The following is a 14,807-nucleotide window of genomic DNA, read 5'->3' on the forward strand; positions in this document are numbered from 1 at the left end:
AGGGGGCCACCACTGAGAAGGCCCTCTTTCTCTTCCCCACCAACCATGCTTCTTGCGTCGGTTCGTAGGGGGAGATGTGGTCACGAAGATAAGCAGGACCCGAACTATTCAATGCTTGCTGCTTCCTGAAAAATTGTTCCACGTGTTTCCCTGGCCCTCTGGTCCTGATTTGGGGGTTGATAGAGGACTGCAGGACTAAGTTTCCCTTTCTGATACTGTTGGATTGTATTGTTCTGCCATTGGATGTACAATCTTGGATACTGCTACAGTTAAATAAATAGATTGAATTTCTAATGGAAAATAAATTTGTAACTAATATTTGGGATGGGCAAATCCAGTATCTCAGTCATTTGGGTTAGCTATATTTATGAGAGAGAAAAGACTTCTCAGGTTTTCCAGCATGGAAACTATTTACGGACTACCTCTCCAAATTGTCATATAACAATACATACAAGTGCTTGGAACCATATATTTTCATGGTTGAAATTTATATAAAGTATCAATTGCAGTCTTACCAACTGCCATCCTCAAGCATTTCTACTATGCACTATTTTTAGTCTCTTCTTACAAACAGATCCACAGAACTATAAAATATCTACCAGTCATGAAGCCTAATGGCCTATCTATATTCAGAGAAACAATTCAAGACAGTAGTGCCCAATAAAGAGGTAACACAATGACTTACAGATAACTGAATGACAAAAATAAGATGGAATACATTTTAAGAACAACTATACCTCTAATTAGTGATGCTGTTGAAATGGAGGGGATCCTGGGGAAAATACCTTCTGGAGCCTATAAACCTCCTCCTTTCTCTTCTCCTGCATGTTATATAACCCACTCCCCCCACTCATTTTCATGCATTTACGACCAGGTAGAAACATTTTCTTTGCCTTTTTTTCTTTTGAGAAAATATGCAGTGGGGAGGGGGAAAGGTTGGAAAGGCAGGCATAAACACAGAGACATCTTAATGTCTCCATCATGTCTCAAAGGAGCCAACATGGGGCCACTTGGATGCTCTTTAGAGAAAGGAAGATGCCAGGCATGACTTCAAAGAAGAAAAGATGCCTTGTAAGTGTGCAAAGTACCAGAGTGTAGCAAGAGGGACAGCAGAAGATGAAGTCATGTATCCTTGCCTGAATACTTTTAGAAAAAAATACACATGTGACCATTGCATCTGGGGGCCCTTCAAGCTGCAGGGATCTGGACCTCATCCAGTAGTTTGGCTTTAGCTGTGCCTCTGACTTTAATCTCTCATTTACAATAAATCCTTTATCCATACTGACAAAGTGCTGCTTAGGAAACACTTTGTTATAGCATGATTTTCTTTAGAGCTGCATATATTCAAGTTGTATATTCTACAAATGCTTAGGGGAGCTTTAGACAGGAGACACCGGTACAAAGAAAGCTCTAGGAATGCACAGCTGCTTGATCCACCCAGCCAGCCCCAGATTCTCATGATGTCCAGGGCCTAACTGCCTGATATGCTGGTTACTTTATATATACTTACAGTGTACTTATTTTAGAAGCAATAGGTTTTTGTTTTGTTTTTTTGAGATCTTATCTTGTCTTCAAGTGTTATCGGATTAGTTCTTATCTTTTAAGAAACGTATTTTTGAAGATCAGGTAATACATTCTACTGTTTAGGAATGTGAATAACATTGGGGGTTTTTTAAACCAATAGTTACCGAAAAATAAAATCAGAGTTCACAAAGAGCAACACCCACACATACATACATATAGTAGAGTCTCACTTATAAATGGGCCGGCAGAACATTGGATAAATGAATATGTTGGATAATAAGGAGGGATTAAGGAAACGCCTATTAATATTCAAATTAGGTTATGATTTTACAAATTAAGCATCAAAACATCATGTTATACAACAAATTTGACAGAAAAAGTAGTTCAATATGCAGTAATGCTATGTAGTAATTACTGTATTTATGAATTTAGCACCAAATATCATGATGTATTGAAACCATTGACTACAAAAATGGCTTGGATAATCCAGAACATTGGATAAGCGAGTGTTGGATAAGTGAGACTCTACTGTACATACATACATGGGAAAAAATAATTCATATATATGAATTATAAGGAGCCCCGGTGGCGAAGTGCGTTACAGCACCTGAGCTGCTGAACTTGCAGACTGAAAGGTCCCAGGTTCAAACCCCAGGAGTGGCGTGAGCGGCCGCTGTTAGCTCCAGCTTCTGCCAACCCAGCAGTTTGAAAACATGCCAATGTGAGTAGATCAATAGGTACAGCTCTGGCGGGAAGGTAACAGCATTCTATGCAGTCATGCCGGCCACATGACCTTGGAGGTGTCTACGAACAACGCTGGCTCTTGGCTTAGAAATGGAGATGAGCACCAACCCCCAGAGTCGGACATGACTGGACTTAACGTCAGGGGAAAACCTTTACCTCTTTTATATGAATGACATTTTCTCTGTCCTGACATATATTCAAATCAGTTCTCCCATGAAGCAGTGAATTTCATACATCATTCTAGGGCTTGATGAAATATTTTTAAATTAAAAAAATTATATGATCACATAATTTCAAAAACAAAGGATTATAAACCTAATTCCATATATTTAAACCCCAAAATATTGATTGAGATGGGCGTTAAGTGCCACTCTGCTGGTGAAGAACTCAGGCAGCAGCTGTGTTGTTGTATGATACCAGGTATACCATGAATACCATGGCATATCTTGCCACAGCTGTTCTGTCATGGGTGGAGTGGAGCTGGGATAATTTATTTGCAGATTGGCCAAAGATCCCTTGTTCCAACTCCTATTAACAAAATAAACTCTCAACTATACCAAACTTGGAGATGGTATAATTTATTGTCTTTCCCTGGGGGGGGGGGGGGGGGGAGAAGAATGGTAAACCGAAAGTAAAATAAAATAAAATGCAAATCCATCTTGGAAGTAAGCAAGAATAAGTTAGGAGATAGAAATAATTCTACCTTGTGTTATATTAAGCCAGTGTGGCCAAAATATAGAGATAAAACATTAAAATAAATGTTTATTTTTCCCTTTTTGGTCTAAAGGTAGCAGAGTACCAAGATGCCTGGAAAAGATTAAATCTTTTTGTTCATGTGAAGAATTACATTCTTAAATGCTCTCCTCCATTATATCCTCCTGAAAACGTAAGACCAGCATCAGGCAAAGCATGCTAGTCCACGTCAGCCCAGTTACCATCATTGGCCACACAACCAACCCACACAACACAACACTGTGAACTCTAGTTGGCTTCTGTAAATAAATGTGGATGTTTTATGTTCAGATTTTATTCATATAATTTTTGTTTGATTATGTTTGGTTTAATTTATTGATGTTAGGTTCTAATGTTGTTTTCATATGTAGGGTTTTTCTGGGATTATTATGTCGGTATTTGTTTGTTCTATAGAGGCATTGAATGTTTGCCGTTGTATGTTAAAATCCACCCTGAGTTCCCCTAGTTTAATAATAATAGTTTCCCCCCAGAGAGAGGAAGGCAGAGACTTATGATTTGATTTCTTTTTAGTTAGTAGATGCACTGCATTCCCAAGGGGCTCCCAGATCCTAACAAAGTCCCAGTGTCACAAGATGCACTGTCTTCATTCTCAGCCTCATCATGCCTCTATCACCTCCTGCTCCTCACCTTTTACAAAAGAGTTTGCTTTCCAATCTCATTGTATGGCAGGTTGGAAGGATGCCTACCACTTGTATTTAGCTAAATAAAAACATGATTTACTACAAGAACACTGTTCAGGAACAACATTTCCTTCTTCAAAGAGCAGCCCCCCCTCTTGCCCGCCAAAAAGACGCTTGGAAAAAAGGTCTCTTTCCAGCCTTTATTATGATCAAAACATCAAGGCCGATCACTGTTTCCAGCCCACCTGTTCTCAGTAGCCAGCCTGCTCTTTGGCTCAACATCATGCCAGGCACTAGGCCAGGCCATCATTCCCAATCCTTTCCAGACTCTGCTGACAGCTCACATCGCCCACTGCCTGCCACCTTAAGGACTAAAGAAAAGCGTTGGGGCCCTGTGAAAAGGCTCACTGGGCTGGAATAGAGATGGAGAAGGAGTCTACTTTCTATACTGTAGGAAACCCCTTTATGAATCAAACCAAAAGATGTATCTTGTCCAACATTTCATTTGCCACAGTAGTCTGAGATCACACTCAGGAAAATTACCTGTAAGAACTACATCTCCCAGCATCCTCTAAGTTGTATGGCTGCTGAGCATGTTGAATTGAGGATTTTGGAAACTATCGTTTGCTAGATAACCTACAAGTAGTACATGAAGGCAATATCCTTCTTCCACAATAGTTCTTCAGCAACTGGCAAAATATGAGAAGGCATATAATCTCTGAACATGGATGATGCATGAAACAGCCGGTATCTTGATGAATAGTGACTCTGCCATGAATTTGACCAAAGTTCAGCCTTTCTCCTCCTGTCCACAACAGACCTGAGAGCTGAGTGGGAATTCTTGAGTAGAAGATCAAAAAAGTAACTTCTCCAACCTCTGGCAAGAGGAAGCATACAACAGATCTACTACACTTGATTAAATAATGAAAGGGAGCACAGAAGAAATGTCTCATTGTAAGCCAGATTTCTAGTCATGCTACAGATAATCACCCTCACCAAAAGCCAGTAAGACTTATTCACATAAGCTTATTTAAAAAAAACTGAGGAAAATTGAGGAAAAGGGAACAACAAAAGCACAGTAATTGGCATTTTCTTTCTCTGAGCTTCGCAAAGCGTGAATAAAATCAGAGACCTCTATACACATTCCTCACATTTGAGGGACAGCAGGACAAGCAAATTCCACATGGGTGATTCATAGAAACCCAGCACTCCATGATCAAGTGAGGGAAGAAAGTGAAGACTTGTTTTGTCTCACTATGCCCCTTAATGTAAAAACAGATTTAGAATATGCTGGATTCTGAAATACTTGTGTCGCTGTGTGCATGTTTTACACAGGATGTGATTAAGCATCTGTATTGCTTTGGATGTATCTCTGCTAACCAGTGGTCTACAAAGAACTATTTGCCTTGTTGAACTCTAATAGATTTGAAAATTTGGAAAATTTGATGAAACCTTCAGAAGAATGAGACGGGGGCGGGGTGGGGGTTCCTATTTCTCTTCAACACTGTTTTTGGGAGCATTCCTCAAGATTTGTCCAGAGGAACTCGTCCTAAAAATTCAAACATTTATGTTGATGCTATGAAGCATTATGTTCTTATGCCGAAAACCAGTAGCACAGAAAAGTATAGACCCTCAGATTTGTAAACTAGCCTAGTTTTGAATCATGTGTTTGGATTATGACATAAATTACCAAACTTAAAGTTTCACACCCACAATGGATTGCCCTAAAATGTCACTCTGGAAACCATGAGAAATAATGTAGGATGGGATGCAGCAGGCATCATCCCAAATGACATTTGGATTGCAAGATGCTGGTAATTCATAGGACTTCGTAGAAAGCAAGTATCCTAACCCAATTCACCCCAGAAAGAGATTAGCCTTTTATAAACTTGTCAATGCTAACATTTTTATGATCCAAGTGATGGGGTGTGTGTGTGTGGGGGGGTGTGTGTGTATATATATATATATAGGCAACAACTGAAATTGTAGATGATTGCTACAATAATATAACACATTGTTAAGAGGTAACAGATATATAATGGATTGCAGAAGCATCATATCATCTCCCACCCCCTTCAAATCTCGAGGGATTAAAAACAACTCTTCTACAATCATTCCCTTCTGTGACTTTCTAAACTATGACTTTCTTTCTCCTCCTCTACCAGTACCTTATGACAAGCTGTGTTTTAACACCTAGTACAGCTGGCTTCCCTTTGATATAACAGTATCAATTGCCTATTAGAAAAACAAAGGGAAACCTATGAATTATTTCTCCTTTTAGAAACCAGCATATGTCAAGGTTAATTGCTCCTATTTCTTTTCTGAGATGTCATACCTTTGGAGATGGGAAGACACTGAAAAAATGTATTACCTGCATGCCTTCCAACAGTGTTACTGGAGGATTAGGACTTGGATAAGCAAACATTTCACTCACTATGAGGATAAGACAGAAATACAAGATCTCAAGCCTTTCAAAGGCCTGTTTGCACTCATTTGTTTAGTCTAGCCCTATTAAGGCTCTGCTTTACTACTTCTTACTTGCAACTGGATTTGGATCTTGCAACAGATAAGCATTAACAGATGTAGCTCTTATTGCTGGTTTGTTTGTTTTTTAAACTACTATCCTTTTCTCTGCTACCCTTCCCTCCTAGCTACTGATTGGGCTGTACTGATGGCATGGACTGTTCCGATAATATGGCGTTTTCTAAGGTATGAAGGGTTTTATAGTTACAACTAATACTTTGAATTGTTACTGGAAACAAACTACCACTGGTGAAGCCACTGTAAAAAAGAAGTATCTTTCCTGTAGCTGGCTCTGTCAAACAGTCGGGGCATCGCTTCTTGTTGTGTGCTTCCAGTCATTTCTTACAGTGATCCTAAGGTGATCTTACCCTGACATTTTCCTGCCAAGATTTCTTCAGATGTAGTTTGCCTTTGCCTTCTTCTGAGACTAAGAGGATGACTTGGTCAAAGTCACTCAGTGGGCTTTGTGGCTTAGTAGGGATTTGAAACCTTGTCTCAAGAGTCATACTCCAATGCTCAAATCCTTATACTATGTCTACAATGTCTTATACCAACTGAAAAATTCAAACACTTGTCAAGTAGGTGAAGACAGTACAAAGATTTCAATCGGCTATGATCTTAAGGAAAAATGCTTTTGATTCATGGCTGTCAGGACCCAGGCTGCAGAGCACCAATAACCTTACACAGAGGCCAGTCTCTATCTAATATCTTTATTAAAGAAATATATAAAATCAATAAAAACAAGTGAAGAATATAGTTCAGAAGCAGACCTTTCAGATAAGGCCAAATATAGTCCAGAAATGTATTGTCCAATATAAGATATTAGAGTTCAAAGTTGTAATCCACTTGACCGAAACACACACTTTGCCAAGCAATAGTGTGGGGAAATAACAAAGTCTTTATAGTCCAATGAAGCTTGACAACAAGGCTGGAAATAAACTTGATTCTTGACTTGATCCAAGACTTAAAACGAGGCAAACATGAAGCATGAAACAAAGTCCGTGGCAAAACCGTGAGACAAGGCAAGACTTGAAACTTGATCCGGGAAGCAGGGAACAGGGATTACGAAGTCCACACACGATCTCTCTCCTCAAGCTGATCAATTGACTCCGCAAGGTTTCCCTTGCGACAAACACCTATATTGGGTCTCGTTTTCCCGCCAACAGAACTCTTTCCCTAGAGAACAAGAAGCGAAACCCAACTCTGTCCAGATGCATGACTCCTTAGAATTTCCCAAGGCCTAATCAGCCATTTGTTTGGCAGCGATTCTCAGGCTTCTGCGATTAGCCTCCCTGGCTCCCCTATCTTTAGCATAATTTTCCCTCCTGGAATACGGGGGGGAGTTCTGCCCAAGGCCTGTTTGGCTGAATTCTTGAGGGCAAACGTCAACATCCTGCAGGTGAAGAGGCTCCGGCTCTGGCTGAACCGGCGAAAATCCCATATTTTCCTCTTCGTCTGCCACAATAGTACTAGGAACAGGACTACAAGGCCCATGAGTCATCACAATGGCAGAATCAGAGAACATTTTTTAAAAGAACATGTTGCTGTGCGAAAACACTAGACTTCTTCTCAGAAGACAAAGTTGATCTGGGAGAATCCACCTACCAAAAGGACTGGGAATCCGTTTGTTTCTTTTCAACAGTGTGTGTGTGTGATTTGTGAAGTCCTGGTAGCAAGTCAAAACTTGTGCCTATGATGACAACATTCATCATGCAAACGAAGAAGCTGAGAATTTCAGGAGAATGACAACATCATCTGTAAAAATACTAAGATAAATGATGTATTTTTCTTGCTAAGCTTTATCTCTTAAAACTGAAGATCTGATTGTTACAACATATAGACCAACTTGGACTTTTCCATTTCTTCTATCCATTATTGTTGTTGTTGTTTCAGTACCTAGCCTGAAAAAGAGCTTTATAGAACTTGAAAGTTTGTACATTTTTGTGACATATTCATATTGACTTGTACTCCAAAACCTGGAATTATCAGAGAAGAGAATCCATTGACTTGTTTCATTATGCAGAACTGACCAAAGGGAGAGATGGCTCATCTCTATTGCATCAAGCCCCACAAATAATCCAAAAGCAGTAAGAAAAGTCACACAATTTCAAAGTGCATATTGTGCCATCAAGACAAATCTCTACAGAATAATGGGAAGGTTTCTCCTCCATATTTCAGAAACTTCAGAAGAACAAAGCAGACCGAAGCCTACCACCTCCCCCAGCTTTTGAATTTGTTTGAAGGACTGAAAGATTGGCACTGCCCTTCTGTTTTGAAACCCCCATAGTACAAAAGGAGCCTCAGGAGAATTTTGAGCAGCACAACAGAAATCTTGAGGCACACTGAACTCTCCACTGCAGCCTATATACACATTCAAAAAGCAAGCAATAAACTCATTTGCTGAAGTAAATTTTGACTTGAGAGAACGTAAACATTTCACATATGGAATGCTTATTTCATGGTTAACTGGGCCTTTTTGAAAGAATGTGTTTATATTACATCACTGTGTACCCCTTAATTCAAACCTTTGTGGTTTTCTCCTCTATTCTGGAAAGGGAAACTTCTAAAAGAAGTGGAGTTCTTAAAACCTTCCTGTTCTCCACCTGATAATAATAAAGGGAGGTGCGAGGGGGAGGGGGACTTAAGTGTCATCTTTCACATCCCAACTTTAATGCCTATCTTTAAGCTGTGACTAATGCCAATGACTGAAACATATGGTCTTCAGAAAGAGTAAGCACATGCTCTGAATAAGAAACCCAAATAAAACACAAACATTAATATAGTTCTAACTTACTGATGTATAATGTTACTGCCATTCATAGCTTGAGAATGGCTACTTCCCTCACGATATTAAATCATTTGATGTTAAGATGATAAAAAGAGACAATCAGTTTACACTGGAACTTATTCCGAAATATTTAAAACTAAACTAACAATATCCAGAAAGTTCTATGATTCCAAATAAATATTCAATAAACCTACAATAAAAAGCACACATGAATAAAGCAAACAGCATGAAAGTTGACAAAAGCCGTGTCTCTCCCATATCTGTTTGTGAAATTTGGGTTAGATTCAAACTCTTGCAGTTATAAGAGAGGTCATGTGCAAATATTGCAATCACTTGTTGTTTGGGTCTTTGGGTCTCAGCTTTTCCCAATTTGTTGTTTATTCGCAAGGCCGCCACCCCCAGCTCCTTCAAGGTCAAACCAGTCACTTCAAGGATAACATTCATCCATCTTGCCCTTGGTCGTCCCGCTTCCTTTTTCCTTTCCTTTTCCCCATCACCATTATCTTCTCCAAGCTCTCCTGTCTTCTCATTATGTGGTCAAAGTATTTCATCTTTGCCTTTAATATCCTTCCCTTCAGTGAGCAGTCAGGCTTTATTTTCTGGAGTATGGACTGGTTTGATCTTCTCGCGGTCCAAGGCACTCTCAGAATTTTCCTCCAACACCACAATCTTCCTTCGCTCGGCCTTCCTTATGGTCCAGCTCTCTCTCGTATCCATTCCCAATAGAAGCAGTATTTTTTAGTACAGGATAGTTAAAAAAATGAAAAATACAAGTTTGATATGGTTTCTTTTCTCTCTCTGTTTGCCCAGCCTGCAGAGCAGACCAGTATGAAGAAGAGGAGAAAAGAAATTTGGGGGTGGGACAGGTAAAAAGAAAAGGCAAGAAGAAAGAAAGAGGTGAGGAAAAGAAAATGGAAAAGTGAAGAAAGCAGAGCAAGCAAAGGAAGGAAAACATTCTGTTTAGAGGAAGGGATGGGAAGGGAAAAGGAACAGTGAAAAAAAAAGTGAAGAAAGAGACAACTTGTCAGGCAGAAGAAAGGTAGAAGAAGAGGGTGGTGGCCATGGCATTGAGAGTAAGAGTGAGTGATCCCGAGAGAGATATCCAGTGTGATTCACTGATAGTGGGACATTATAGAATAAAGGGAAACAAACACTCTGAGAAAAAGGACCAACATTAGTCAAGGCTAATGTGGATAGCCATGTTAAAAAGGACTTGTTTTACTTTTTGAGAGTTTCTGTCATCAGGCGACACAGACAGACAATATGTACTTTTATAAAGGGTTTGTTGGCCCAAAAGGTATCCATGAGATGAAGCAAGTACAATACTTCTGCTGGAGAGAAGCCATGCAGAGTCCTCATGACTCATGGCAAGGTAGATGAACAGATACCCTAAAATGGAATATGAAGTAAGGAAAAGTGCAGGAGGTGCTTATGCATGTTCATGGTTCTTTATAGCACAAGGAGGGGCTCATAATTCTGGCTATTGCATTAAATGTCTGTTTCAGGGTTGGTATCTATGTTTGGCTTTCTTTGTTAAACAACCAAAGTTAATAATCATTGTTATTTCTTTTGCTTTTTATTTTTTCTATTTCCCTGCCATGCCCTAACATGTATATGTATAAATATCTGCCAATTAAGGCAACATTTCACACATCTGGTGAAATGCAATGTACAAAAGGTTAGCCCAAACAAAACTCATAAGTCTTACAGTAAATATGCTATGAGTCTTTTATTTTTGTTTTTGATTTCTGACAGTCTCCATTTCAATGACCAATGTGGAGAAATTATTTGGGAAAAACTGAATAGTTTATGTTGTATGTTATAGTCTTGCACATTGAGAATAGATGCTTATTGTCAGATTCTGGGGGGTAGGGGGTAGGAGAGAAATGCTTTTAGGTTCCTAGATGGGACATGGTCTAAGAAATCAGCATATAGTTTTGGAAGATTTTAACCCTGATTCACTTTTTGTGTGTGTCAGGGGCAACTTGAGAAATTGCAAATGGCTTCTGGTGTGAGAGAATTGAATTGGCCGTCTGCACGGACGTTGCCCAGGGGATGCCCAGATGTTTTGATGTTTTACCATCCTTGTGGGAGGTTTCTTTTATGATCCTGCATGGGAAGCTGGAGCTGACAGACAGGAACTCACCCGGTCTCCCCAGATTTGAACCGCTGACCTGTCGGTTAGCAGTCCTGCTGGCACAAGGGTTTAACCCATTGCGCCACCGAGGGCTCTTGATTCACTAAAAGTATTAGCCAGTTGAAAAAAAAATCAAACAAGATTTTAAAAGTAAAACAAAATATCAGGTGACAACAGAAAGCTGGCAATTCGCAATTTGTTAGGTAATGGGTAAGAAAGAGATTGGTGGATACACAAAAGAGGGCAAGATAAAGGAAATCTGCTTGAAATAAAATTGGAATTGGCTGGAGTGATTTTTGGGCATTTTGGCCCAGGAAAAGAAGTACAGTAGAGTCTCACTTATCCAACACTCGCTTATCCAACGTTCTGGATTATCCAACGCATTTTTGTAGTCAATGTTTTCAATGCATTGTGATATTTTGGTGCTAAATTCGTAAATACAGCAATTACTACATAGCATTACTGTGTAATGAACTACTTTTTATGTCAAATGTTTTGTATAACATGATGTTTTGGTGCTTAATTTGTAAAATCATAATCTAATTTGATGTTTAATAGGCTTTTCCTTAATCTCTCCTTATTATCCAACATATTCGCTTATCCAACATTCTGCTGGCCCGTTTATGTTGGATAAGTGAGACTCTACTGTATTTGCATGAGTAAAAGGAGCAGCAATTACTTTCAAAACCTTCACGGTTGTCGTGGAGAATGCATCTAAAAACACAGATTTCAGCATCAAAATTCCCTTCTATAAATTAGAATTTTCGATAAAACGATTCCTGCTTTTTGTTTAGATTATCAGATTATGGTGTTTCATCTCACACAGAAGTACCAAACCAGATGGAATGTGTCATCAAAGGCTTTCATGGCTGGAATCACTTGGTTGCTGTGAGTTTTCTGGGCTGTATAGCCATGTTCCAGAAGCATTCTCTCCTGACGTTTCACCCACATCTATGGCAGGCATCCTCAAAGATTGTAAGGTCTGACCTCACAATCTCTGAGGATGCCTGCCATAGATGTGAGCGAAATGCCAGGAAAGAATTCTTCTGGAATATGGCCATACAGCCTGGAAAACTTACAACAACCAATAAAGACCCCGGGGCATATATCACTATGTATTTAAAACGCTTCAATATCAATTGAAATGCCATTGCTTCATCAAGATCTGCATCTTGATAAGGTACTTAAGTTGATGAATAGTTCTAATGCTACATACTTGAGGAGTGTTTTTAATGGTCTGATGTGTTTTAAATTATATATTGGATTTTAATCTGTTTGGTACCCCACTTCAAGCATTGGGGAGAAGTAGATGTGAAATAAAATTGTTGATAATGCTGTACATTACTCTTTTGGCCATCAAATATCAATGTAGCTACTCCAAAATATACAAAATAAAGTATTTTTTTTAGAAATATGCAAAATACAAAATATCATATCTGAAGAAGTAGCAATGAAATACTGAAAACTGTTTTTCAAAATGCTTGGAAACAGCATGTTAAGACAATGAAAAGGCTGTATTACTCAGTTATTCAACTCTCTCGACATATTTTCAATCCTTTACTCAACACCGGATGTACTCAGACATATATTATTCATTCAAGCCTTTGAGAATTATAGAAGCAGACTGACTCTGCAGGAAAGAAATATTAAAAAGGAAACTGACATCCAGCATCTGATATGCAGATGCAGCCAACACAGCGTGTAGCAGTGTGATTTCTAATATCAGAGCTGTCATTCAAGGACCTGGGTATTGATTTACTGTAACAGGTGCTGAAAAAAGTGCCATAAGAACCCACTAACTAAATTTAAACTAGTGTGTAAGCAAGCATAATCATAAAAAAGTAATTGCTGACCTCTGGTGGCCATTTGTATTTTAAACTCATAAAACAGTATTAGAACAAATATGCCTGACTCACTTCACAGAAGACAGAGTTTCTGACTACAAGATAAATAGTTGGGTAGATAGATAAATAGAGATATATATAGATAGTTTTCACAGTTCTTGTATACTATGTCCCCTGTATCTATAGAGATACATTCTATATACACACACATGCATAATTATAAAGATTATTGGTGAAAGGCTTATCTGTACTACACACCAGCAATTGAAGCCTATTGTAGAAACATTTGGCTCAGACCTAAATACTATAAAAACCTGAAAGTAAAACCAGAGACTTGTGATTATCTTAAAATGTACACTTTCCAGGAAGAAACTGTGACTAATAAATCCATTTGGCAGCAGGGATAGCACTTAAGCTAAATTAATAGGCTGGAAGACCTAACCACTTTGGCATCCTTCAAGTATAATTATTTCCACTGATTACTTCAGCAAAACCTACCCCAGGATGTTTGGGCACCATACAGAGAAGTATTTGCTTGAAATAAGTGAAATGGAAGCAGATATAGGAGGCTATAAGAGATCCACAGAACACTGAGATATGAACTAGAATTTCTATGTGTGCACCTCAATAAATTGTTGAGTTTAAAACCCAAAAATATGTATTCTTTAAATGTGTTATTTGTTCACCAATTTCAAGCTTAGGGAGTGATTTAAATAAACCAATGAGTGAAATCTCTTGTGTATAAGGTTTTTACCTAAAGCCAGAGATGTGCAGTCAAGACTGTTGAGGTCTGAATAACTTGAAACATATATGGTAGAGTTCCGGTTATCTGACTTCCGCTTATCCAACATACTGTATTATCCGACGCGCCAGCATCTTGACCCTCCCGGTGGGTACCCTGCACCTGAAAAGTCTCCCTGTGCGTTGCTCCCTAGAAAAACAGCTGTTTTTCTAGACAGCAGCGAGCCTGTTAAAGCTGGGAGGGAAAAGTCTCCTCCCTCCCGGCCAAGCACTGTCTTGGCCAGCCCTCTGCACATTGCTGTCTAGAAAAACAGCTGTTTTTCTTGGCAGCACCCAGCTTGCCAGGAGAGATAATAGGATCTCCCTCTTATCCAACAGTTTCGGTTATCCGACGTTCGGCCCGCCCGTTTATGTCGGATAACCGGAACTCTACTGTATATGATCATCTGTGTATCCAAATTCAAGGACACTCCTATACAACATCTCTTTCAATGGCACTATGTATGCTCCCTCTTCTGAAGTTTGAAAAAAAAGTCTGCTCAGTTTGTAAAAGCATGACTCCTCTCAACAGGCAATTACGGACTCACTCCCACTATAGAAGTTACATAGAACTGCAAATTAATTTTTTAAAATACTATTGCAGTGTAAATCAGCCTTACAGGTAAATAGAAACATTTTGCTATTGTATTTCACTGATATGCTGAATGTTTGCCAATCTTCATTGGGGAACATGGATGACTTGTTTATCAGAAGTAAGAGCTGTTCAACAGTGGAGCTCTCGGCCTTGGAGTTTGGTGGAAGCTCCTTCCTTGGAGGCTTTTAAACAGAGGATGGATGGCCATCTGTCAGGGATGCTTTGATAGTGCTTTTCCTGCATGGCAGAGGGTTAGACTAGATGGCCCATATGGCCTCTTCCATGCATCCTATGCATGATTCTATTTATTATTCATTTATTAATTTATTAGCAACATTTATATCCTGCCCTTCCCACCCCGAAGGGGATTCTATGCATCCTATACCTTATAATAATATCTTCTTTATACTTCCCTATGATTATTTTCCATATGCCCAACTGCACAAAAGATACAATACAGATTCCCTACAACAACCTCAGGAAAAGTACAATCTCCCGT

The 14,807-nt window shown here is 39.1% G+C and overlaps 1 protein-coding gene across 1 annotated transcript in view; it reads right to left on the minus strand.

The window, feature by feature from the left end:
- Window positions 1-14,807, minus strand: part of miga1 (mitoguardin 1) — a 57,833-nt gene that overhangs the window by 29,050 nt on the left and 13,976 nt on the right. The window lies entirely within an intron of this gene.

Source organism: Anolis carolinensis, chromosome 4 (assembly GCF_035594765.1).
Source record: "Anolis carolinensis isolate JA03-04 chromosome 4, rAnoCar3.1.pri, whole genome shotgun sequence".
NCBI classification, from domain to species: domain Eukaryota; kingdom Metazoa; phylum Chordata; class Lepidosauria; order Squamata; family Dactyloidae; genus Anolis; species Anolis carolinensis.